This window comes from Orbicella franksi, chromosome 2, assembly GCF_964199315.1.
Source record: "Orbicella franksi chromosome 2, jaOrbFran1.1, whole genome shotgun sequence".
NCBI classification, from domain to species: Eukaryota; Metazoa; Cnidaria; class Anthozoa; order Scleractinia; family Merulinidae; genus Orbicella; species Orbicella franksi.
The window spans coordinates 20,326,799-20,354,227 of NC_138146.1; the positions used below are offsets into that span (position 1 = coordinate 20,326,799).

At 37.5% G+C, this 27,429-nt stretch overlaps 1 long non-coding RNA gene across 11 annotated transcripts in view; it reads left to right on the forward strand.

Annotated features, from left to right (window-relative positions):
- Positions 1–27,047, forward strand: part of LOC145478548 (uncharacterized) — a 30,610-nt gene extending 3,563 nt beyond the window's left edge. Inside the window, exons 2-10 of one of the 11 annotated variants that reach the window (XR_014048283.1) lie at positions 1,161–2,677; positions 6,997–7,258; positions 8,021–8,099; positions 8,599–13,419; positions 17,057–17,244; positions 18,002–18,295; positions 18,805–18,940; positions 19,715–19,846; positions 20,405–27,047. This is a non-coding gene — a long non-coding RNA (uncharacterized LOC145478548). Of the gene's footprint in view, positions 1–1,160; positions 2,678–3,887; positions 4,099–6,996; positions 7,259–8,020; positions 8,100–8,598; positions 13,420–17,056; positions 17,245–18,001; positions 18,949–19,714; positions 19,934–20,404 lie in introns of those variants that run through there. The other 10 variants (XR_014048286.1, XR_014048278.1, XR_014048280.1 and 7 more) reach the window with 10 other exon arrangements.
- The last annotated feature ends 382 nt before the right edge of the window (positions 27,048–27,429 follow it).

Below are 27,429 nucleotides of genomic sequence, written 5' to 3' on the forward strand. Positions count from 1 at the left end.
ATGAAAAAGTTGTCCTAGGTTTATATATTTCGATCGTGTTTGCCTGCCAAGCAAAATGAGATAAGATGAGATGAGATTAAGAGTGATTTAATTTCTTCCTCCTATGATTTTAGAATTTGGAACCTCTAGAATTCTTCTCGCATTATTTATTAGTCAACCAACAAACTTTGCTGTTACTGTTAGGGTTAGCTTTGCTATGGAGCAGGTTAAGAAGAATCCAGATGTACCAAGTTGATTGTCTTCCTATATGTCAACATCTTGCAGTCATTTATTTTGTTCAACATTGATTACAAAATTAATTTCAAATTTAGAAACTTTGGGTTCTACATGCATAACTTTAAATTCTGATTCATGTTTGGATATATTTGCACCAAATTTGGAAAAGCTATCTTAAAACATACAATTTAATACTGCTATGATGTCTGAAAATGTTATTAACTTTGTCGGATATAAATTTACAAATTAAGATCTAGATTCATGGGGTCCAAAATAGTTACTCCCAGTTATAAGCTGGAACAGTCATTTTGCCAAGACTCAAAAGTGATAGAAATTTGCAAAGATAAAATTTTTTAAAGCAATATTGTGCACCTTATTTGGGCAGTTCTAATATACTGGTACGGGTTTTATTATGGAGAGTTTAATATCAACAATTGCTTTGATTCTATTATTTTTGCCACATCCTTGCTGTAATTGATGTAGAAAACTTGTACATGCACTAGCTACTCAAACCTTTAGTTACAAAACATAAAAAGCTATTAAAAGCTAATTGCGACTCGCATATTTTATAGATGAGATTTTGATCTTCAAGTACAAATGAAAACGAAAACTCTAAAAACACTCTACACTCCTAGTCAGAGATGTAAGAAAGAATGATGCATTTAATACCCAGTCATGAGACCACGATCATTTACATGACATTAAAACTGGTCGAACATGGCAGAAAGATGATAGCTCAGGTACTCCTGTTCAGAGAGGAACATTGATGTCTGATATAGATGGCCTCCTTGATTTTTCTCTAAATGTTACATCATCCATATCAGACTTTCATAACTGCAATGTCCCACTCTGAACACCTCCACCTCCTCTCACATATTCAATCAATCATTTTCATGTGTCTGATTATTGTTGTTAAATAGGAATTAATTTATTTACAAATATAGAGCCTGTGGTAAAACCTCTGTCAGTTACAGCCCTTAGGCAGCCATTAATAAAAAAAAATGCTAATATTGGTGAAGGTGTGGTAGTCCTGGACCATTGCATTAGGAGGTATCAAACTTTTTTGGCAATTGCCCAAATCTTTTTCATGATATTTTATTACATTCACTGACCTCCAAAAGATGTATTTGTAGAAACCACCTCAAGAAGATGTCATGAGCCATGGGAAAGTCTGTTTTCAAAGGTTTTGAGGAGAGAAAATCTAGCGGTAAGAGACATTCCTTAACTGTCATGGCAGGTCAAAGGGATGATGCTAGCTCATGTTGAAATGTTTTAGTACCATTCTGAGGCCTTGATTCAGTTAAAAGGTAGCAAGACAATTACCCATAATTTTTTTCTTTATCGATCAATTTCTAGACCTTAGTGTAAAAGAACAGCTACACCATTAGGACTGTACTGAATTACAAAAAAGTCCTTAATCTAGTAAAAATTAGCTGTTACATGTAGTAGATTAAGGACCTTTTTGCACCAAGCTCTTTGATCAATTAGGATTCAGTATAGGGCCCCAATTTAATCAAGGCTTCAGAATGCCTTATGTGCAAAATTTGTATTGTTCAAGGATTTTGACCCAAGCAAGTGAACAAAAATTGGATGATACAGTAGTTTTAGCACTAAAACTGAGTTACATCCTCCCTTTGCCTTGATTAGGGGATATGGCAATTGGTTAAATGACCTCATGAATAAAGATGAAAAATGTACAACTGGGATGACATCCTTATGGTCATGAACTACATGTTTTGTAATGATGAAATCACATATTCTTGAGCTGGAATGGGCAAATACTTTTTTAGAGGAATTTTAGGGAATGTTTTGGTGAGTTACATGTTAACCTTGATCCCAGGCTCTCTCGCCTTTGCCTCCTTCAATGACAAAGGAGGCAAAGACGAGAGAGCCTGGGAACATGGTTAGTTACATGTAACTTTTTAATGCTTTTTTTTTGCAGGCCAAATAAAGTGTATTCATGAGCATGCAGTCTAAGTGTATCAGAAATTTTTGATCAACCTTGTCCTAATGCACTGGCTTAGGACTCTTAGTGATGAAACTGAGAGTAATAAGCAAGGATTAATGTTTGTATCACAGCAACACTTTATATCCCTAAGTGGCTTGTAACACACAGAGGTTTGTTTAAAAAAACTGTATAATTGATATATATTTACATTTATTAATCTTAAATTAGCCATTCAAATGTTGACTGATTGTTGACATCTTTGTTACAAACCTTTTAAACTGGTCTGCAGTCCAACATTATGTACAAGTTGTAGTTAGCTGAAATTACATTAAGCAGCAGGGGTAGTGAATGGTACCTAGACATTTGAGTATCTTAGACACTTTTGATCCAATTTCAGAATCTCAGAATCCTCCATGATGAGTCACAAAGTCACATTCATTGTTTGTTTCTGTCTCAGGGTGTAAAATTCTTCAAGTCTTAGTCGCAGATTTTCAATCAAGGGTCTCTGCATCTGTGAGTATCAGATTTCACCATTTGTCACCCCTGCTAGCTGTGGTTATATGAAGTTAATGTGTTCAGGTAAAATGTTGAGAGAGTTCAGTGGTGAATTCAACAAGACAAAATGTTCATGAGTGTAGTGTTTCTCTCTTTTTTGCCTATGACCCATACAGCCAATGTTGTTGAAGTTCCTGTCTGTAGTTTTCAAGGAAGTAGTTCTTTCTTGTGCCAATGCTTGGTTAACCCAATTCATGTTATTCTTTCCTGTATGATACGCAACCAGCAATTTGAAGCAATGTTGATCCATGCCACCTTTATCAAGTGAACCTCCTGAATGGTTTTATTTGTAAAACTAACCTTTCTCCAGGTAGCTAGTTAATGTCCAACTGTTGCGGTGATTTGCTTGCGTACCAAATTATCTCACTCATTAGAGTCGATTAAACTTGATGTGAATTGTCCAAGACAGAGTTTTGATGTTCAAATCAGTGCAATTTATAGTGGACATTAATGATGAATCCTTAGCTGCAGGAATTGATCCTACCAAGTACAGAAAATAGCATTAGAGGTGTCAGTTTATGTCCAGTTTAACAGAACAGTAGATGTTATTTTCTAGCAGATGGTCAAGACTGTTAAACTCCATTATATTCAGCTCCCTTAAACATATGAAGTATTCTTATTATAATAGATTACCACTGAAGGTCAAAATGCTTTAAATAGCTGGAAATATAAATTCTCCTAACTGTATCAGGCACAGATTTGGGATAAAATGGTTTCTGAAACAGCAAACCTTAAAGGCTCAAGCCTCTAGGTCTTCTAGAGGGGTCTGAGGTCATGCTTCCCCAGGAAATGTTTTACTAAACTCTCCTGTATTTCTAAGCTGAGTCATTCTGAAAAATCTGACTGATAATCTTTAAAATGGTGGACACTGATATGGATCCATGCTTGTGTATACCACACACTATGACTGTTGGACTCTGAGAATTTTAGTGTTATTAATTTACTGTATTGTCTCTTTTCCTAAGGAAGATGCACAGTTATAATAAGATCAATCTGGCTTTAAAAATTGTCATGAATACTCATATTCAATAGAATGGGAGGTCTTTAATGCTATCCTTACCAGGTTGTGCTGAATTATTTACCTGTAAAGTGTTCCGTTTGCTGACCAAAAGGATTAAGTGCTTGAAGAACATTATCCACAAGTGTATGATTGCCATACCCCAGGCCAGTCACCTGGTTGATTTCAGAAGATAAAGTAAATAATTATAGTAATTTTCAGCTTCTCAAATAACTGTCTTGCACTATTCTTTGCCTCTTCAGCCATTTATCTTCTCACAACTTACATTTCCACCATAACTTCTTGACCCCAAGCATAATGTTTAAGGCAAGTACCAACAGATGTCAGCAAACACTGTAAAAGAACAACACTGTACAATCATGTAAGGGTCAAAATCATCTGTCAATTTGACATTATTTTAACTTGTTAGGCTTGTTCATTTAATTTGCTAATAAGGAACATATTAACGAACTTGTAATAAAAGTTTAGTTTCTTCTACTTAGTTGGAACTTCATAATACTTTCTTGCATTAGTAAGAAAATATTTCTGAATATGCCTTGCACTTAAGCTTATAGTTTTGTTCAGATTTATGGTAAAAAATAGATTATACTTTAAGGTTACTACAGGTAATAAGAAAACAAGAGTGCTCTCTTGTTAATTCAGGTATTCCTTCTTTAGACAGATGGAGATGTACATGTAACATCAAATATCCTGGGTACAATTTCAATTCATCTTTCTGATCCTGAAACTTAAAATTTTAAAAACCTGTGTACTTTAATAATAGCTCAACTTCTTGAGAGACAGTGACCCCATGGTTAGTGTGCTCAACTCTGGATTGAGCAGTCCAGGTTCGAGCCCTGGCAAGACACTTTACTCTCACAGTGTCTCTCTTCACCCAGGTGTGTAAATGGGTATGGGTAAACTTATTGGTGTGGGTCACCCAGCATGGAATAGCATCCCATCCATGGGGAAGTAGGAATACTCCTAGTCACTTCATGTTACAGAAACCGAGATAAGCTCCAGCCTGATGGGCCATTTGGCTCACATGCAAACTTTACCTTAACCTACCAACTTTGATATTTTCTTTTATGCAAAGAATGAACATCTCGTTAACTAGTTTTTAATTTCTTGATGTCTTTGACAGTCATAATAAAATTAAAACATTACTCCTTTACAGCTGCTCAGGCCAGAGTCACATGACTCTGACCAGAGTGGCTGCAAAGGAAAGTGAACAATATTATTAATAATAGGTCTGTTGTCACATTTATGCACAAAAGAGGTGTTGCTACCCCCTCCCTCCATAGATGTGATGTGATTTCACTTACCTTGTGAAGTAGACATTTGTGGTAATAGGCTTGATTTACGCTTCTTCTTCTTTTTTGTTTTGTCCTTCTTCAAGTAACAGAGTCCAGTTCTGGTTCTTGCTGCCACACAGTGTTATGCTCCTGGGAGCATAACATTGTGTGACGGAGAGAGGACTAGAACTAGTCTTCATTATAGGTGTAAATCCATGTGGAAATCATGTTAGGAATTTTATAAATCCTAGTGAAAAATCTAAAATCTTTCAATCTCTTTTAATAATCTTACAAGATTCTTACAAGATTGTTTGCAGGTTTTAGGTCTCAATTTTTAGGAGACTTGTTTTAAGATTCTTTGTGGAAATTTATAACTTACTAGGTATTTTATCTTGTTTTTTTTCTTGATGTTATTATTATTGTTATTATTATTATTATTATTATTATTATTTAATATAAGGTAAATCTTAATGTTAATTTATATTTTTCTTTTAATTTAATATTATTTTAAGTTGGACTTCAAAATTCATTATGTTATAATAGCATCCTTAAAATAATTATTTATTGTCACATTCTTATAAGATTTTGTAAAATTCTTTCAAGTTCATGTATGATTCTTACAAGAGTTTTTCAAGTTCTTCTAAGATTCTTATACATTTTTGAAAGATTCATACAAGATCTTATAAAGTGCTTCATATAAAATGCAATATTCTTACAAGATCCTGTAAGTTTAAGGTCTTGTAATCTTGAATTTTAAATTTTTCAGTGATAAAAGCTTTATTTGTAAGGTCATTTCAAGGTTTTGAAAGATTCTTACAAATAAAGTTTTATAAGATTCTTGTAAGATCTGATAAGAGGTTTTAAGAATTAATATAAAATTTTAACAAGATTTCCACATGGGAATGGCAGTCCAACTTGACAGCAACAGCTTCTGTTAGTCCTGAAACATGATTTTGAGAAAAATCATGAAATAAATGGCAATAAATACATGACTTCAAAAATCTGTTTGCTCTTTTATACATGGTATGTAGAGGCAAAAAAATGGTTGTGGACATTTGTTAAACATTATTCGATGGGTCTCTTTTGATATACCAGTAATTTGAATGCGATGTTAATATTCTAAAGAATCTATTTGTTATTCTGTGGTTTGAATTTTTTTAGGGAAACTACTAGTACTGATAATTCACAATTATGTTCCTGAGTTCAAGTGAGATTCCATTCAGTATACATAGCAACTTTGGAAATACGGCATTACTATTAAAAAGCACCAGAATTAAAAATCAATGCATAACAATTCCAAATACCTGTTTTAAAGTCATGTAGAGGATAGATTCATCCTAAATGCCTCTGTGACTGAGCACTCCTGGAAGTTATCTTTTCCTCTCAGTTCTGTTGACATTATGGAGTCATGACTCTGGCAGCGTTTGGATATCTGATCTTAATTAGCAAAGATTTTTACAAGTTTTTGTAAGTTTTGGTTGAGAAGACATATCAAACACTCGAGACAGTGTTTGACAACATTTCCAAACACCTCGAAGTTCGTCAAAATACTTTGCTACGCGTCAAATTTTCAACTCTCTTCTCAGTGTTTGGAAATCAAGTCGTCAAACACAGTCCTTTGTGTTTGATTTATTACTTTTCAAGTGTTGTAGGAAGTGGATGTATGGCTGAAGCATCCTGCCTTAGTTCACTTAAACACAAATCTGCTTAATGTGTTTACTTAGATGTAAAAACAAAACAAATTAACCTGTCTGACCAGTGAGTTTAATGGTGTTCCATAGGGAGAGTGTTATTGTGCTGCTTCCTCTCTGGCAATTCTCAGAGTTTATTGTCATATCAAGACAATGATTATCTCCCAGGTTAATGCATATCCCCATTTGTATTGATTTCTCAAAATGTCATTTGAAAGCTCAGTCCATTGGCCAACAGACAATGTAACACTACTGACAATGAATTAATGCATGGAATTTCCTTACCTCTTATAGAAAGATGACTGTTTGAGAGTACATGCACTTCCATGACTTCTTCTCGGGTACATACTTCCTCCATATTTGAGGACCTTCCAATCAGCATTTCAGCTCCTTTGACAGTAAGGCAGTTGGACGTTCGCTGTTGGGAAAGTTGTCATGACATGGTCTTCTCTAGCTGTTGCTGATGTTGAAATGCAACTGGAACATCCTGTCAGTTCATTTGTCAGAAAAACAACGCTGCCTAAGGTGGAGAAATATTTTAGAAAACATTTAAAAGGTAAAAACAATTCAAGCATCACTTAGTTGAATTATGTTTCAGAATTTGTTAACTAGTATGTTCCCCAGAATCATGTTTACTCCTCTCACTTCTCAGAATGTGTTGTCCCATTATCTTGTTAAGCTATAATTGATTATGCATACTGAAACTGCAGTTTCAAAAGTCAAAATCAAAAGTGACAGACAGGTGAAATTATTTACATGTCGGGCATCTAATAAAAGGTTGAGCCATCTCAGACAGACATTGTCAAGTAGGAGGACCTGGCCACAATATCGCAGCAAAAAAAAGTTAAAATGTGAACATCCTGCCAATTTACTCAGACACAAAACTGCTCAAGATGAAGGAATAGTTTAATTTATTAAAAGTATTTCAATTTTGAAAACTAGGTGAAAACATTGTTATCAGTGAGTATGGATCGTGAAAATTTGGTTGTGTGTCAAGACTGAACTTAAAAGACTCAAAACTTACATGTATATATAGTGTGGATACACTTTTATGATTCTCCATGCTGATTGCCATAGTGTGAAATGTTATGTTCTGATAATTTTGTGACACGTCGACACAAAATGCCCCAGGTAAAACCATGCTTGTTTCCCTCATTAGTGATGGTCATTCACAATGTAATTGTTCTATGTGATTATGCAGTGTGGAAACATGTACGAACAGCAAGTTTCAGAAACTTGTCAGAATCAATACATTAAAATTCCGCACCCCTTTGAGAAGGCAGCTGCTGAATAAGCAGTGTTGTTTTTATAGTCCAAGGATGATGATAACCAACTGTTATCTCCACGTTGATCAGTACTCTTGGACTGAGGAATGATGACACCAGGACACCAGCCAGGTACATAGCAGCTTTCTCGAACTGTCCCTAACACTGCTTCCTGTCAAATTCACTCAAACACGGAGCTCTTCAATATATAGGAAATGTTAGTAAGTTCTGGTACGTGTAACAATACAGTACAAGCCTAGTGTAATCTTCCCTATATTTCCTGGAGTATTGTGAGCTCCAAGAATTTGTTAGTGCACGGCCAAGACAACGTAATTCCTTTAAAATAACACTGACCATGCATCTCTGAAATTGACTTGCTATTATAAGCTGTGCTCAGAACTTGGCAGAATTGGAAGTAGACTCCGAGAATTTGGTGGTAGATCAAGACAATATTGCTTGCACACCTTTTGATTTTATACTGATTGCTGTCCTTGAAAATGTCATAAACACTGTCTGGCAAAGCAAGATGAACATTCTGATACTGAAACTCCTCACCTCTTGTAGAAATGCAGCAATTTGAAGGGAACTTCTCAATTTTATCCTCTAGTTCACACGTGCTCATTTCTGTTAGGGCAACCTACCCTCATTTCCAGGTACACTCTGGTAGTAACAGCAGCTGGACACCAGTGAGGACAGTTGATATTATGACTGTGTTTTCTCAAACCTGTTGTTGGAACATCCTTTTTATTCACCTACGGACAAAGCTATACTCAAGATGGAGGTAAGTAACCTTTAATTTCAAGGACTAAAAGAAAGCAAGTCAAGATTAACTAAATTCCACACCTAGAATCCCTGTTATAATTGCAATACTATAGTATATTCTGGGAATTTGGTGGTGCAAGAAGAAACTATTGCTTAAAAACAATGTTCATGTCCAGTGTGCATCATTGATGCAATGAGGCATGTAAGCTCCACTAATACTGTGCTTTGCCCTCTTAAAACTGACTGTTTTACTAAATGTATGTTATGAGAATTTGGTTGTACATCAAGGCAATGTCTCCTGTAATACTATCATCGCTCTTCATACCTTATAACTTGTCTTCTCAAGACTGCTTTGTTGTTGTGGTTGTTCATGTTACATGTAGGTGAAGACTGATTATTCTTTATTCATGTTGTTCCAGCAGTAGCAGAGTAAACATTTCTGTAAGGTTGTGCGTGATGTTTTTCAACTGCTCTATCTATGCTTGAAGCTTTGTTGTCTGGGTTTGTTTTCATTAGTAATACATGATTTGAGATGGCACTGAAAGTATTTTTCTAGTGGAAACTAAAGCACAGCACAAGTTAGAAGTTGAAAATGTGAATAGCCAACATTTATGCCTTACCTTTATATGATAAGGTGATCCAAAATGTCTTGATCCCTTCACTCAGGTCAATGAACATCATTGACCCAAGTAAAGGTCCCTATAAATGAATGAAAAAAAACACACCTGCGAACATCAGGTGATTTGAATTTAATAAACAGTGTTCCTTTTCCAACATTTTTCATGTCCCCGAAAATGGACACTCAGAAAAATTTGCCCCCGAAAGTGGGCAGAAAAAAGAAATCACAGACTTTAATTTATTATCATTGTTTACTGTTAGTTACCAGTTTATATCTTTAGCTAGAAACTGAAATGTTAAAAAATAGCAGACTCACACCATTTTTGTAGATTTATTATCATAAACATCAAATAGCAATATATATTATTATTATTATTAATATTAGGTTAGTTACAATATTTTAACTCTCTTCGCATTTTCTTGCTGTCTTCTCCATTCTGTTTGCTCCCGAAAATGAGCAGCATCCACACGCTACGTTGATAGCTATGCTTTTTACAATTGTTCTTATTAACTTTTACAATGCAAAAATCCACAGGATCTAATAAATTAATCCATGAGGGGGTGCGCTCCTTAAGCTGAATAATTTAGTATCCAGAGAAAGCCAAGAGTGTACCAGTGTCAGTCGACACTTCATTTGGAACACCCAGGGCCTCCTGGATGGTTCTCATTTGTTTGTAACCTTTGGCCTGGTAACAAATCAGCACTGATACCAGGCCTTGACATGTTTGTGGCTGGAATATGTATCGAAAGAAAAGCATGAAGGATCGAACTAAAGCCGAACTGCTCAAAAACCAAATTTAAAGCCGGACATTGATGCCAAACCAAACATTTATTGTAATTATTGTTAGCTAATTAAAAGCAACTGTATGCTATATTGCACTGAAAGACAACACCAATTATTTCAAACCTCACTTTCTACTATTTTTTTTTCCTTTGATTTCTTGGGCATGATAAATCAAGTCCAGCCAATAGAGGTCATCTGACTTATAATTTAGACATATGAAGTGAGGATTGAGAACTGATGTTATCTTGCATTGCAATGTAACATACTTTGTATCCACATACCCCATGCCAGGTTGTAGAAAACTCCTATATCGTCTGTCATTGCTTGGTCCTCCAGGTTGTAGAAATATCCTCCATTGTCTATAATGTCTTGGTCTTTCAGGCTGTAGGTATCTTTTATACTGTATATCATTTCTTAGTCCTTCAATGCAAAGGATACTGCTGTTTCAGCACAACTGTTGCTAGAGAATTGCTTCATTGACATGACAGGCATCCAAGTGGAGCAACCAAGAGGTACAGACTCTGAGATCACATCTCGCTCTTATCCTCACCCCATGAAAAGTGAACATCTCGTGGAAGTGGTCACGCACTAAGTCAAAGACTGTTTTTTTTGTCTCTTGATTTTAAGGGCTGTGTATATTTTCTAGTCATTCACTGGTCACCAAGTAGACCTAGATAAAAAGAGGTTGCCATAATTCATAGTTATTCACATCTGACTTTTATCCAGTGGTTTGTCAGTTATGTTCCATCCTTTGAGATACACATGTATCCTGATCTCGTGGAATGACTTACAAGGCTCAATGATTCAGAGAGACTTCCATTGTTGGGATGTTTTAACCTTCCTGGATAGTCCATTGGTGTTGGGCACGAGGCTAAAATCTTCACCCCATGAAAAGTGAATATCTCATGGAAACAGGAAAAAGTTGTGTTCAAAGGCTATAACTTGCTTTTTGATTTTGAGGGCTGTATAGCATTTACAGACTTTCACAGGTCACCAGGTAGACAGCTGAAAAAAGTTTACCACAATACTCCTTGACATCATTTAGTGATGGTGGAGTCAATTTGCACCATATGCACCTTATGCACCTTATATACACCTGTTGGTGCTACATGAGAGGAGATGATGATAGTGATGATGGGTCAATTTGACTCATTTAAAACACAAGCTGGGAAATAGATTTCTTCTTGGTCAAAACTGATGTCCAAGAAATTAGTGAACAGAATCATGGTCACCTTTGAAAAAGGTGTTGAGAAATTCATCCTTGAGTGAACACCAGTGAGAATTAAATCACCATCTTGTTCTACTAAATGAAGATGATGATGACTGTGATCCAGACTAGTTTTCCAATGATGCTGACTGTGTGCAGAAAGATACATATTAAGTTCCATAGCAAGACCACATTAAGAAAAAATATCTACCTCCCGTCACTGGAATTAGCAGGTGTGCTCAAGTCGTTGAAATCTGAAATGCTGTGTGTAAAGGCCAGGAAAATACAATCGAGTTAAGATTTAACAAGCACAAAGTTGGGAATTTTTGTGATGTTCCACAATGGTCCTGTGTTTCAATGGCTGATTGTTCGCAAGTAGCCCACATAATTATAAACATTTTCAGATTGAGTAGTGGCGTCTACTTCACACATAAGGTGACAGTGTAGTTTGTAAGTTAAATTGTTGTTAGGACCAGATAAAAGACGATCTGGGTAAGGAAAGAGTCACAGGGATGAGGCAATTGGCAAAATGACTGGTACAGTATAAATGATGATAGTGAAGGATGAGTATGTGGGGTAGTCACCCGAAGCATATTGTTTCTACACAGGGAAGGTACATAAGATTTTCTGACAGGTGGCATAAGATCCTAATAAGCGATCTTCTCATCACTGAGAAATAAAATGTCTCTTGAAAGATTTCATGGCATGTTAGGAGGGCAGCCTCTGTTAGAAGTGATCACTATCACTTTATTTGTTACATATTTAAACCAAAACTTGATGCTCATGATGTTTATAAGAGAGTAGAGATGTTCAACGATGATGCAATCTGCTGAATAATTTTGATCACATTCAGTATTTCTAGAATTCAGGCAAGTTTTTGAAGCTCTTCCTGGCTTTTCATATTTAGTATTTTGGGGTGTGTGCAACTCCATTTTTCACAGGGTCCTCCTAAATTCCATATGTAGTAGGTCTTAATATGATCTTGTAACATTCACTTTTATCTTCATCTTGTAACATTCACTTTCATCCAAGACTTCTTCTACAGGAGCTGCAACAGTCCTATGATATACATCCTCTGTTGAAAAACCAGTGTCCTTAGTTTGAAGACAATGCTCACAATTACAAAAATGGTTACATCATCAATGTTCAGTGAAACATCTGAGGGACAGAGGAGATTCCACAGGCATAGGAGTAAGCTGCAACCTACAAGATCATTGGATAACTTTGTGGACATTGGCATGAAGCACTGCAGGCACCCACTTTTGACAAGCAAGGTGTGTTACTATAGTGAGAATTGAGAGGGAGCAGGAAGAATACGGGAATGAACATGTTGATAAATGATTAACAAGTACGCTTTGAAGTTGTCAGGTGACATCAGCGATGCGGAAAAAGTACACTTTTGAAGTTGTTGACATTACTCTTGATCCCACCTCCAACAGAAGGGATCAGATCCTCAGAAGTATTCCAATAGTCTTCAGAGTGCCAAAGCACCTGCACAGGATCCAGTTGAGTGATGTGTGATCCATGGAGATGGTTGCAGAGATGCATGTGTATTAAAGCAATAGACCGACTGAGGTAAACATGTCTACATCAATTATTCTGAAGAAAGTTACTTAGGTGTCCATCAACAAGCAGGGTATTAGCTTGTTATCCTTACTGGACAAAATCTTCTGTGAAGTCATCCTGAAGAGTCTATAATTATTATATGTTCTATATCATCTGAAGTGCTGAAAGAGATAACCAATCTGGTAATGGGAAAGCCTCATCTGACATTTTTAAGGTTATCATTTGATAGTATAAGAACAAGGGTGACTGGATTGAAGGATAATCCTGTTGTGAATAACACACTTAAAGAGGTATTGTTTCACCCAGGGACATGTACAGGATTTTGTGAAACTACCCTGACAAGTGGGGTAATGCCCACATTGAACATCTTCGTATCAAATGGGAAAAATGTACTTGTTCTTTGATAGATTTGCACGAGAGAATAGGAGTTGCTGTAGGATTTGGAAGATCAGCTACAATGTCGATAGTACAAAACAAAGATTGCCCCTGAGTTGCTTTGCCATGTTGAATGTCAGGTATTTACTGTTGAGCCACTAATTTTGTCTAACAATGCAGACCATGTTCCAGGCTCCTATCATGTTGTCATTTACTTTCTTCCTTCATTGGATAGTGTCTCACACCATTCTTCATGGGTTGTCTAGCTTAATTCAAGAGTATAGTTATAGTCAATTATGGAATTGAAGGTGTTGATGACATTGTTCCGCTTCATATTCAGCCAAAGCTCTTTATAGAGAATCGTACCACTCATCCTCTTTCAAGAACAGGTTACTTTTGCTTGGTATATAGGGAAATTTCAAGCTCCGATCTGTACAGTCCTTTCAATGTTTTAGTGAGATTAATAGTGAGGTCTGATGGTGGTGGTCTGATGGTTAATGTGCTCACCTCCAGATTAAGCAGTCCAGATTCAAGCTCTTGCCAGGGACATTGTGTTGTGTTCTTGGGCAAGACACTTTACTCTCACAGTGTTTCTTTCCACCCAGGTGTATAAATGGGTACCGGCAAATTTAATGCTGCTAGTAACCCTGTAATGGACTAGTTTCCCATCCAGGGGGAGTAGAAATACTCCCAGTCGCTTCATGCTACAGAAACTGGAGATAAGTGCCAGCCTGATGACACACTTGACTGGTATGCAGACTTACTTACACAACCTAGTCAATAAAGCCTGTTGAGAAACTTGTAAGACAGAGGCTGCACAAATATGGGCAAATTCCAGCAGAAAGCACAGACACCTATGTGTATAAGCGGTAAGGTGGCAGGTACTCATCAAGGAGGCTGTAAAAGAGGCAGCTGATATCTGAGATGCTAGAAAGACATCAAATAATTCTCCTGTTTTACAAAAGAAGAGACCTTGGAGTAAGCCTGCCATCATCAGTGAAACCAATTTACAAGAACTCCAGTTACATCCGACTAAGGCTGAATGATCTGATCGTAGGAAATCATCTTCCTATCCTTGAGATTAAAGCAAACTCCTTTGTCAAGTCAGTGTGAAGAGTCTATCATCAAGTATTGGGGAGGTGTAGCAGATGAAGAAATTCACTAAGGGCATCCACTAATGTTGACTAAGGGAAAAGTCAGCCATTTTGGGGGTTCAAAACACCAACAGTCACCAGCTGTCTATAGGTAAGGGTGCTGTTACACTTACTTTCAGGTAAGCTACCTCAGGCTGTCAGTAACTGGTATGTAATCATTCTGTTATCCTTGTAAGGCGAATCTTCAATGAAACCATTTTGAGGTGTCTTTATCCAGAGCTGTTGACAAAATGCTGCAGGAGGAGTACTAGGACTGAAAAAGCAACTTAATAGGATAATTATGATGGACAGAGGGTCAATTTTATCAGTTTCCACATTCTTCATTTTCTCCAGGCTGATATTACTCTTCAGGTGAATGCTTGATCTGTCCCTGACTTCTAGAATCTTGGGTAATACAGAGAAAAATGACATTAGTTTTACTGTCAAACATTGCCATTGGATGACTAGTAGTAAAAGGGGAGAAAGCCAACCCATCTCTACCTAGTGGAGGACAAGAGAGGAAGAAGAGATAAAAGAAAAACAGAAGCTCTGTATGTATGAACTGAGAGCAAGACTTGTGACTTGATAGGACTGACGAGTGTGGACTTAGTCTGTGTTTTCATGTGAACCACTTGTTGATGATGACAAAAATCTTCAACCGAATTGCTTGTTGAGGTCGTGTATGCCAGGTACACATTACCCGGAGTAATCTTTAACCATTCATTGCCATCCCTCACCACTTCAGTGCAGGCTCTCCACTATCTCCATCCAAAGTGATCCTGTTTTTTCTTTGCTGAATGTTTCCTTCAGATTACGCTCTACCTACCTGGTTTTACTGCTCCTTTCTTTGTAATCTTAGCTGTGCGACTGACCATTATGGAGAGACCTGAGAGTTAACTTCATCTGAAGCATGCTGATGTATGTCTGAATTGCTTCTGTGGTATGTGTTGGCTGCAGCAGCCTATGCTCCATGGGGTAAACTGCAGAAGTCATGCACATCTTGAAGCTTCAATAGCAGTGCTTGTTGAAACTTTCATATCCCATGCAAAGAAGGCCAGAATGATGTATTGCCATGAATTTAGTCCTCTCCAGTTTCACTCTTGCACAGATGCTCCACTTGATTTCCATCCAATGCCAGGTCCTGTTTCTTATCTTACGACAAATTAAACTGCCTGTTTACCTACATGAGCCTACTAACATTCTTGTCTTGATCTGCCTATCAGTAGTAATAGGTAATTTTCCTTATGATGCTAGCATGAGAACAAAATACAAAATATTTGTCTTATCTTGATCCTGGATTTATCTTCTTTCATCACCACATTGGTAGCTTCCTATCTACCCACACTAACTACTAAAACTGCCTATCATGTGACGATCTTTTTCAACCTGTTTAGCGCCATAGTAGTACCAAGGGGGCTTCTGTCTTGTGTCCATTGTTGGTCCTCTTTGTTCACTTTTCCAGTATCCATAGGTTGTTGCCAATGTGAAGTCTACCTACGCCTACAATTTGTAGACGGTCTATGCTATGAAGACCCACAACATGCATTGTAGGCCTTCTTTGGGGAGATTCCTCCCACAGGGCAGCGTTGACAAGGAGACAGATGTACATGTCTAAATGTCAGCACTGCCATAGTGAGAAAATCCTCCCCACTACCTGCAACTCATCATTATTTTTGCTAACTGCCTGACTGTCTATTCTCCTCCTTTGGTTGGTTGGATGATCCTGGTCAGCTGGTCTCAAAGGCCGCCTACATAACCAATCTAACCTGATGTGTGTGCATTGTCCCATAATCCCATGCCCCTGATGCCTCTCAATTTTTGGGAGGGTTTACTCTTATTTATAGAGTTCTTGAATGCTAACGAAAAAGATCAAGTACTACATGAATGATTCATATTGCAAATAAACCGGCCCATATTTTAAACTTTTTCAAAGAGTCAAAACCTCACAGCAATGAAAGGCATTAGGGCAAGTACCTAGAGTCCTGACAACTGATCTATGTATTTTCTTAACTACTTGTAACCCTAAACTAAGTTTTTAGTATCCTAAATCATAAGTTCTAAACTTACATTGTATGTCTGGTTGAACCTTACTGAGAGAATCTCACTTATCAGCACATAGTCTGTCAAGTGAAATGTAATAGAATAAATTGGCCTAGGCGCAACTGAGCAGGGAGGAATTCGGAATGCAACATAGATGACAAAATGTCTCCAACACGAAGTCAAATTGAAGCCAGAGTGAAGTCAACAGTAAACCGTAGTGAAGGCCAATTGAAGCCGGAAAGAAGTTGAAGCATGCCACAGTGAATTTAAAAAAAGCCGGAGTGAAGTGAAGTGAATTGAAGTGAAGTGAAGTCGAAAGTAAGCCGGAGAAAAAAAAAAAAACCTGAATGCAAATCACTGGCCGAATAACCTGCAAAGAAACCCAAATGAATTTAAAGGCAATAGGGAGGAACCACCCCATCCACAAGGGCCCATTAGTAAACTTATCTAAATTATCTACATTAAGTTAAACCGAATCAGAAGTACATGGACTTCTGGCCGAAAGTGTGTGCTTGTTTGCTTTGTGAGGTTCATCCAGAGCTCTATTTACCCTCCCCTCCCAGCCCACAATTTAACTAACCACCAGCAATGTCTCACTCATCAGAATCTTGTCTTGCTTGGATGAGGCTGAATAACTGAGCAGAGTTGGGCTGATCTGGGTTGAAGTTTGACGAATGTTCACTGCAGTGGATTCTTGGTTTAGAGAATTGATGCTGAAGAAATGGAGGAAAATGAATGAAAATGAAAAATTTCAGAAGGAATAATGTTACTGAAAAGTGAAGTAGACTTCAGGTAAAAATTACAGTGGTAATGAAAGTATAGTGAATAAGGGTGATGAAAAATCATCACTCATACAAATGTTGCCATGGCAACAGCATAAGCCAAACATTAATTAGTTATTGTAATCTTTGCATTTGCAAAGTCTTGAATATGCAATAACAAAATAAAAAACACTATAAGTTGTATTTTTTAATGAAATTTTCAGTTGTAAATGTAACGAGGCTTACCTTGAGAATGTATTTTTGAAGCTGACGGAATCCAAGGGTTCTTGGCAAATATGTAGTGGTTCAATTGAACTTGTTTTTCTCTGGAGTGGTCCCATAGCTAGAGCATCCTGGCTTTAATCTGTTTAAGACAGAGGAATGCATTTAGTAAATTTTAGACATGTTGAAACAAAGCAAACCTGCCTGACCAGTGAATTTACTGGTGTTCTAGACAGAGATTATTACTGTTTTTTTTCCTCCTGTCTGTAATGACTGGCAGTTCTTAGAATTTCTTGTTATATCAAACAATATCTCGGGCCAGAATAATGAATAATCGTATCCATTTGTATTGATTGCTCTGGTATCAAGATCTGATAATTTGGCAGTTTATCAAGACCATACCTAAACTCATATTACATACCAAATAGTCCAGAGAGGTAATTATGGCACGATTTCCACTAAATCGTATTGTCGTTACATTACGCAAGCTGGATGGACAATGTAACACTACTAGCAATAGTTGTAGGACTAAGAATTAATGCATTGAAATTCCTCACCTCTTGCAGAAAGATGACTGTTCAAGGTTCAATGCAGCTATTAATGGAGCTCTACAATAGACCACCTCTCAATGTTTCTCTTCCCCTTGGTTGGATTCAACCTCCACACTTAAGGACGCCCAAGTTGGCACTCCAGCTACTTTGACAGTAAGACGGCTGAACTCTTACAAGAAAAGCTGGTATCCTGGGATGTTCTCAAACTGCCACTGCAGTTGAAATATGACTGGAATATGCTGCCAGTTCACTGTAACACATAACTGCTCAAGACAGAATTATTTTTAATATTTAGCAACTTTTAGAAAGGTTAATTAAGAATAAATGTAAATCTTATTTTAATCCTCCTTTCTGTAATATTTGCCATTGTCATGTATATGCTCTGAGAATGTTGTGGTACATCGTGATAATATCTCATCCATGTTTGTATTTATTTCTATACTGATGCAACTTATTGAGAATTGGTTGATCAATCTTGTTCCTTCTCCATAGTAACTGCAGTACTACACGCTAGTTGTAAATTTTGAAAATTTGGTGGTACTGTATGTTAAGACAATATCTTCCACAATCATGTTTTTCCCTCTGATAACTAAGACTTTTGCCTCAATATATATATCAGGACTTAACTATGGGTAATGAATACTGAAACAGTATCAGAAATCACAATCAGTTTTGGCACTGAAATTTCACACCTCTTGTTGGATGACTGCTGTTATAAAGGGGTGTAGCAGCTACAGAGAAACTCAACTCAGCATTTTCTTTCTCTCAGGTGGATGCTGTCATCTCTTACTAATACAAGAAGCTGTCCTCATTTTCAGGTCCACTGGTGGCAATTTAAATAACAGTTGGACACCAACGAGGAAGGCTGACTTATGTTCCTGAAGCTTAAACATGATTCATCCTGCTGATCCACTCAAAGCTGCCCAAGAGAGAGGAATATTTTTTGGAAGCTAAGTAAGTAAGTAAGTAAGTAAGTAAGTAAGTAAGTAAGTAAGTAAGTAAGTAAGTAAGTAAGTAAGTAAGTAAGTAAGTAAGTAAGTAAGTAAGTAAGTAAGTAAGTAAGTAAGTAAGTAAGTAAGTAAGTAAGTAAGTAAGTAAGTAAGTAAGTAAGTAAGTAAGTAAGTAAGTAAGTAAGTAAGTAAGTAAGTAAGTAAGTAAGTAAGTAAGTAAGTAAGTAAGTAAGTAAGTAAGTAAGTAAGTAAGTAAGTAAGTAAATAACCGTTATTTAAACACGATAAGTAATTAAGCTTGCAGCTTGTGGGGTCATGTGTAAATAAACAATAAAGAATAATTACAAAATAGATCACAGGAGTCATGTAAGATATTAATCAAACCTGAATTTAGTTTTCCCATCTGCGATGTTTGCTATTATAACACGAGGTGTGAGAATTTGGTAAAGAATCAAGACAATGTATTCTAACAACAAAGCTATAATCATAGATTTTCTTTATATTGATTTCTATACTGTCATAAACTTTGAGAATTTAAGATGAGGGTTGGTAGATCAAGACGATATATCCCTTGTAATCATGCTAGTATTTCTCCATTAAAATTATTGTTTGCTGTATTGCTGTGAGTTTTGAAAATTTGGTGGCACATCAAGACAACGTCTCCTGGTATCCTGTTTTTCTTACCGCTTAAATTGTGATCCGTGGATATTGTAAGATGGCAATCCTTATTTATTGTAATTGCTACTGTGTATTAACGATATACTTCTCTTTCAATCAGGTAGATGTTGTTGTCAATTAGGAGGACCCTTCCTGGTTTCTAACAGCACATTTGTGTCATGGAGTCTTCAGCAACCTTAAACTAACCTTCATCTCCACATAAGTAGACTTGGACTAACTGAGCACCAGCAAGGTACTTTAAGCTTTCTCTTGTCACTGGAACTTCATTCCGATGAACAGAGCTTCCAGAGCTCCTCATAATGTAAGTTAGTAGTTACTGGTGAGTGTAAGCCTGAGTTAAATCTTCAATCTTCCTTAGTTTCTGTTATATTTGCTAGTCAAGACTAATACAAGTTCTAAAAATTTTGTGGTACACCAAGACAATCAAATTTCTTTTGAATTATGCTTTAGAATCCTCCTCCTCTGGAGCTAGCCTGTTGTTAGAAGCAGTGAGAATGTGGTGTTTAGCTTAAATGTATTTGTCATAGAGGTAGAATCCTTTCCCTCTCCAGACTGATTCCTTAAATGTAGGCTGCACAAATTTGGTGGTACTGATCAAAACAATATTACCTACAGCCTTTTGATTTCATACTGATTATCATCCTAAAATGGAAGTTTTATTTAATGGAAGTTTTATTGTAGTACCAAAAAAAGTTTCCGAATTATGGCAAAGTGAATGTATCAAAACTTCCTACCTTGTTTAGAAATACAGCAAATTAGCAAGCACTTCTAAATTTTACGTTTTTCTCAGATGGATGCTATTATCTGTTACAATAACCTACCCTTGTTTCCAAGTACAGTGTGATAACAACAATGGCTTGACAGCATTGAATAGAGAGTGTTTCTCAAACTGTGGCTGGAACATCCTGCTGAGTCACTTGAAGACAAAGCTGCTCAAGATTGAGGTTAGAAACTTTAATTTACAAGGAGTGAAAAAAAAAACACCAGTCAAGTCTTGCTTAATTCCACACCTACAGTCTCTGTAATACTTCCATTTGAAAGTGTGTTCTGAGAATTTGGTGGTATAAAACAAGACATGTCTCCAGGAATAAAGTTCTTTGCTCCCTCAAAACTCTATGGTTTACTAAACTATATCATGAAAATTTGGTTGTACATTAGGACAATGTCTACTAGAATTCTGTCAATTCACTCGTCATACCTTGCAACCTTGTAATATCTTCCCTTCTCAAGACTGCCTTGTTCTTGTGGTAGTTCATTCCAGTTGTTTCAAGGGTACATGAAAGCTGATAATTCTCCAATCTTGTTCCACCAGTAGCAGTGTAAAGGTTTCTGTAAGGTTGTGCATGACTTTCTTGTACTGCTCTCTCTGTGCTTGATGTTTTCATTGTTTGGCATTGCGCTAAGAGTGTCGCTCTATTGGTAACTAAAGCACAGTGCAAGTAAGTACAGTAAAATGAGATGCCAACATTTATATATAGCTTACCTTCGTGATAAGTTGATCCAACTGTCTTGATCCCTTCACTCAGGTCAATGATGTTCATTGTCCCAAGTGAAGGCCCCTATAAATGAACAAAAATAAAACACACCTGCAAAAATCAGATGACTTGAAAGTGAAAGGTCTTCTTTTCACCTCATTTTTCCACGTCCCCGAAAATGGACGCTTTCAGAAAAAAAATTGCCCCCGAAAGTGGGCAAAAAGATCATATATGTTTTATTGGTTACAGTTTGCTACTACATAATATCTTTAGAAACTTAAGTCTTAGAACAAAGCATACTGACACCATTTTGTTTACTTTTATTGTCAATATTATTTAGCAATATGTATTATATTTAACTTAAGTTAGTTACAATAATATTTATTCTCTTCACTCTGTCTTGCTGTCTTCTCCATTCTGTGTGCTCCCGAAAATGAGCAGCGTCCACAAGCTATGTTGACGGCTATGCTTTTTACAATTGTCATTATTAACTTTTACAATGCAAAAAATCCACAGGACCTAATAAATTAATCCATGAGGGGGTGCGCTCCTTAAGCTGAGTAATTTAGCATCCAGCAAAAGCCAAGAATGTCCCAGTGTCAGTTGACACTTCATTTGGAACACCCAGGGCCTCCTGGATGATTCTCATTTGTTTGTAAGCTTTGGCTTGGTAACGAGTCAATACCAATACCAAGCCTTGACATGTTTGTGACGGAATATGCATCAAAAGAAAAGCGTGGAGAATCGAACTTATGCCAAACTGCCGGAAAACCAAAGTTAAAGCCGGACATTAATTATTGTTAGCTAATTAAAAGCAATTGTATGGCATATTGCACTGAAAGACAACACCAGTTATTTCAAACCTCACTTTCTACTAATTTTTTTCCTTTGATTTCTTGGACATGATGAATCAAGTCTTACCAATAGAGGTCATCTGACTTATAATTTAGACTTATGAAGTGAAGATTGAGAACTGATGTTATCTTGCATTGCAATGTAACATACTTTGTATCCACATACCCATGCCAGGTTGTAGAAAACTCCTATATCGTCTGTCATTGCTTGGTCCTTCAGGTTGTAGAAATATCCTTCATTGTCTATAATGTCTTGGTCTTTCAGGCTGTAGGTATCTTTTATACTGTCTATCATTTCTTAGTCCTTCAATGCAAAGGATACTGCTGTTTCAGCACTACTGTTGCTAGAGAATTGCTTCATTGACATGACAGGCATCCAAGTGGAGCAACCAAGAGGTACATGTACAGACTCTGAGATCACATCTTGCTCTTATCCTCACCCCATGACAAGTGAACATCTCGTGGAAACAGGAACAAGCAGTGTTTAAGCACTAAGTGAAAGACTGTTTTTTGTCTCTTGATTTTAAGGGCTGTGTATATTTTCTAGTCATTCACAGGTCACCAGGTAGACCTAGATTAAAAGAGGTTGCCATAATTCATAGTAATTCGCATCTCACTTTTATCCAGTGGTTTTGTCCAGCTATGTTCCATCCTTTTAGATACACATCAAAAATTTTATCCTGATGTGGTTGGATGACTTACGAGGCTCAACGATTCAGAGAGACTTCCAGTGTTGGGATGTTTATCCTTGCTGGACTGTCCATTGGGTTAGGCACAAGGCTAAAAACCTCACCCCATGAAAAGTGAATATCTCACAAAAACAGGAACAAGTTGTGTTCAAGTACTAAGCCAAAGACTATAATTTGCTTTATGATATTAAGGGCTGTATAGCATTTACAGACATTTACAGGTTACCAGATAGACAGCTGAAAAGTGTTTACCAGAATAATCCTTGACATCATTTAGTGATGGTGGACTCAATTTGCACTTCATATACACCTGTTGGTGCTACAGAAGAGGAGATGATGATAATGATGATGAGTCAATTTGGCTCATCAAAAACGCAGGCTGGGAAATAGTTTTGTTCTTGGTCAAAAAAGATGACCAAGAAATTAAGAGAATCGCAGTCTTCTTGGAAATTAAGAGGTGTTGAGAATTCATCGTTGAGCGAAAACCATTGAGAGGTAGATCACCGTCTTGTTCTACTTAAATAAGATGATGATGACTGTAATCCACACTAGTTTTCCAATGATGCTGACTGTGAGCAGAAAGATGCATATTAAGTTCTGTAGCAAGACCACATCTGAAAAATATCTGCCTCCCATCTCTGAAATTAGAAGGTGTTTTGAAGTTGTTGAGAGCTGGAATGCTGTGTGTAGAGGCCAAGAAAACACAAGCATGGTAGCATTTAACCAGTGCAAAGTTGGCCATTTTTGTGATGTTCCACACAGTGGCCCTGTGGTTCAATGGCCAGTTGTTTCCAGGTAGCCCACATTTAAACATTTCTTCACTAGTACAATAGTTTCCAGATTGAGTAGTGGCATACACTTCACACATAAGGTGAGAATGGAGCTTTGTAAGTTAAAATGCTGTTAGGACCAGATAACCGACAGCATCATGATAAGGCTAAATAACTTGAAGGATGAATATGTGGGTTTTCCACCTGAAGCATATTGTTTCTACGTAGGGAGGTTCACAAGATTTCCTTAAAGGTGGCATAAGATCCTAATAAGCCATCTTCTCATCGCTAACAAATAAAACATTTCTGGAAGCATTTCATGGCATGTTAGGAAGGCAGTGACCACTACAACTTTGTTGCATGGTTAGACCAAAGCTTGATGCTCAAGATATTTACAGTAGAGTAGAGATGCTCAAGGATGATCTGATCTGCTGCAACATTTTGATCATGTTCAGTCTTTCTAGAATTCACACATGTTTTGAGCTCTTCCCAGCTTGTTCCTTCTAAACTACAGTGTGGTAGGTCTCTGTGATCTTTTAACATTCAATTTTACCCAAGACTTCTTCTACAGGAGCTCCACCAGTCCTTGGATATGACTAGAACCTCTGTTGAAAACCAGTGGCCTTGGTTTAAAGATAATGCTTGCCATTACTGTTACATCCTCACTAGTTCAGTGAAACATCTGTAAGGAGCCACAGAAAATTTTACTGGCAGAATGGTAAGAGCTGCAGCCTACAGGATCATAGGAAAAATTTGTGGCTATTGGCACAAAGTTTAGGTACAGTGTACCTACAGTAGTTTTGACAAGCAAGGTGTGTTACTAAGAACTGAGAGGGAACAGAAAGAATACTAGACTGACATACAACTGAACATGTTTGACGATCAATAACATGTAGGCTTTGAAGTTGTCAGCTAATTATATCTGAGATGCTGAAAATGTACACTTTTAAAGTTGTTGAGATGACACCTGACCCCACCTCCAAAGGAAGGGATCCTCAGAAGTATTCCAATAGTCTTCAGAATGTCAAAGCACTTGCACAAGATCCAGTTGCATGATGTGACATGTTCCATTGAGATGGCTGTAGAGATGCATGTGTATTAAAGGGATAAAGAGTGACTGGAGCAAATGTGTCATTATATCACTCGCGAGGAAAGTTACACTGGCTCACTGCAACCACATTTAGCAGGTTATAAGTTTGTTATCCTAACAGGACAAAATGTTCGGTAAAGTCATCCTGAAGAGGCTAATGTATATCTTCTACATTGAATGGAATGCTGAAGAGGGAGATAACTAAGCTAGTAATGGAAAAGTCTTGACTGCTGCATTATTAAGGTTAAGTATTAGCAAAAGGGTGAAAGGATTGAAGGGTGTTTCTGGTTTGAATATCCCACTCAGAGGTATTGTTTCACCCAGGGACAAGATTTCATGAAATTACCCTAACAAGTGGGGTAATGCCCACATTGAACATCTCCTTATCAAATGGGAAAAATAGACTTGTTCTTTGATAAATTTGCATAAGAGAATGGCAGTTTCTGTAGGATTTAGAAGGCCAGCTACAGTGTGGATAATACAAGACAGTGAATATCCCTGAGTTGCTTTGCTATGGTGAAGGTCAAGTATGTACTGTTCAGGCACTAGTCTTGTATAACAATGCAGAAAATGGTCAAGGCTGCTATCACCTGGTCATTTACTTTCTTCCTCTGTTTGATAGTGTCTCACTCCGGTCATCTTTGGCTGTCTGGTTTAATACAAGTGTAGTTACTTGCTCATAGATTGTAAAAGGTCTTGATGACATTGTACCATTTTAGATTCAGCCAAAGCTCTGTGTAGATGGGCGATCACCCCGAGTCCCAGCTGGAGACATTGTCTTGTGTTCTTGGGCAAGACACTTTAATCTCACAGTGCCTCTCTCTACCTTGTTGTATATTAGGGTACCAGCAAATAATGCTGGGGGTAACCCTGCGATGGACTAGCATCCCATCCAGGGGGAAGAAGAAATACTCCTAGTTGCTTCATGCTACAGAAACTGGAGATAAGCACCATCCTGATGGGCCACTTGGGTCATTAATGCACTTGAAGTCTTTTTCCAGACAAGGTTTGTGTACACAACCTTGTCAGTTACAAAACAAAGCTGGTTGAGAACCTTGTAAGAAAGGCAGAGGCCGCAAATTTGCAGATGCCAGCAGAAAGCACAGACTGAGCCACATGTATTAGTGACAAGGTGGCTGGTACTCAACAAGGAGGCTCTAAAAAAGCCAGCTGGTATCTGAAATGCTAAAAAGACATTGACTGACCTGTTTACGGAAGAAGGCCATCATCAATGACACCAATTTATAAGAGCTTGACAAAGCAGGCTTAGGCTGAATGTTCCGAGTGTAGGAAATCACCTTCCTATCCTTACCATTGAAGCAAACTAGTATCACTCTGCTTTACAAGAAAAATCATCTGTTGAGTCATCGTGATGTCGTCCAAAAGGCAACTACTGTCAGCCACAAAGGTGTCCAGTCATAATTAAATCGTCTTGTTAAAGAACTCTATCAACCCTCTATTTTTGAAATAGTTCAAGTCCACTTGCTTTAAACAAGCAAGGTAGATTGTAGAAGATCACATTGTAAATATCTGGTTCTCTGCAGAAGTGCAAACACCTATCAGTCATATCCACAGTGTGGTATTGAAAACTAGGAATTATCAAGAATAGTATTGGAGAGAGTAAGGTGTGACAAGCAGCTCCAAGAGAACTGTCAACTAATGTCCTGTCTGAGGTGCTGAGGAAGATCGTTTCATAAAATAATGAGCATGGGTTCATCAATGGTCAGAAGAGTGGTAGTGGACCTAGCCAGACCAGACCAGCTTCATGCTGATCATTCTAAGTAACCTGCTGAGCTGGCTGCAGATTTATTTTGTTCTACTCTAAGTGTTCTAAAGTGTAGGGTGACTAAGGGGCACCAACTGTCTGTAGCAAGGGTGCTGTCACACATATTTTCAAGTAAGCCACACAGCCTAATAGTATTTACTTGTAGGTTATCATTCTGGTGTCCTTGAAAAGCAAATCTTCAATAAAGCCATTTTGAGGTGTCTTTGTCCAGAGCTGTTGGCGAAATGCTGCAGGAGTACCTAGGCTGAGAAAGGAATGTTGTCAAAGAATCTATCTTCCGTTTGCACTATGAGAGAATAACCAATTAGCAAAATCATGACAGACAGAGGGTCATTTTTTCAGTTTCCACACTTTCCTTTGTCTCTACATGTATACTACTCTTCAGGTGCGTGCTGAATCTGTCCATGACTTTTCCAATCCATAGTAAATTTTGGATAATACAGAGAAACATTACATCAGCTCTATTGCCAAACACTGCCATTGGGTGACTAGGAGTAGAATGGGACAAAGCCAACCATTTCCACCTAGGGAGAGACAAGGGAGGAAGTAGAGAGAAAAGAAGAACAGAAACTATGTAAGTGTTAACTGGGAGCAAGGCTTCTGACTTGAAAGGACTGACTTGTAACTGTGGACTAAGTCCTTGTTGTCATGTGAACCTTCAACTGTACTGCTTGTTAAGTATTCATGTATGCCTGAGGTACACTGGACACAGTAATCTTTCACCATTCATTGCCATGCGTTGCCACTTCAGTGCAGGTTTTCCACTATCTCCATCCAAAGCCATCCATCCATTTGTTCTTTGCTGAATGCTTCCTTCAGATTATACTCCATTTACCTGGTTGTAATGCTCCTTTCTTCTTAATCCTAGCTGTAGGACTGACCGGTGTGGAGAGACCTGAGAGTTCACTTCATCTGAAGCCTGCTGATGTATGTCTGGATTGCGTTTGTTGTATGTGTTGGCTGCAGCAGCCTATGCTCCATGGTGTAAATTGACAGAGGTCATGCATATCTTGAAGCTTTAATAGCAGTGCTTATTGAAACTTTCATATCCCATGCAAAGAAGGCCAGAATGATGTATTGCCATGAATTCAGTCCTGTCCAGTTTCACTCTTGCACAGATGTTCCACTTGATTTCCATCCAATGTCAGGTC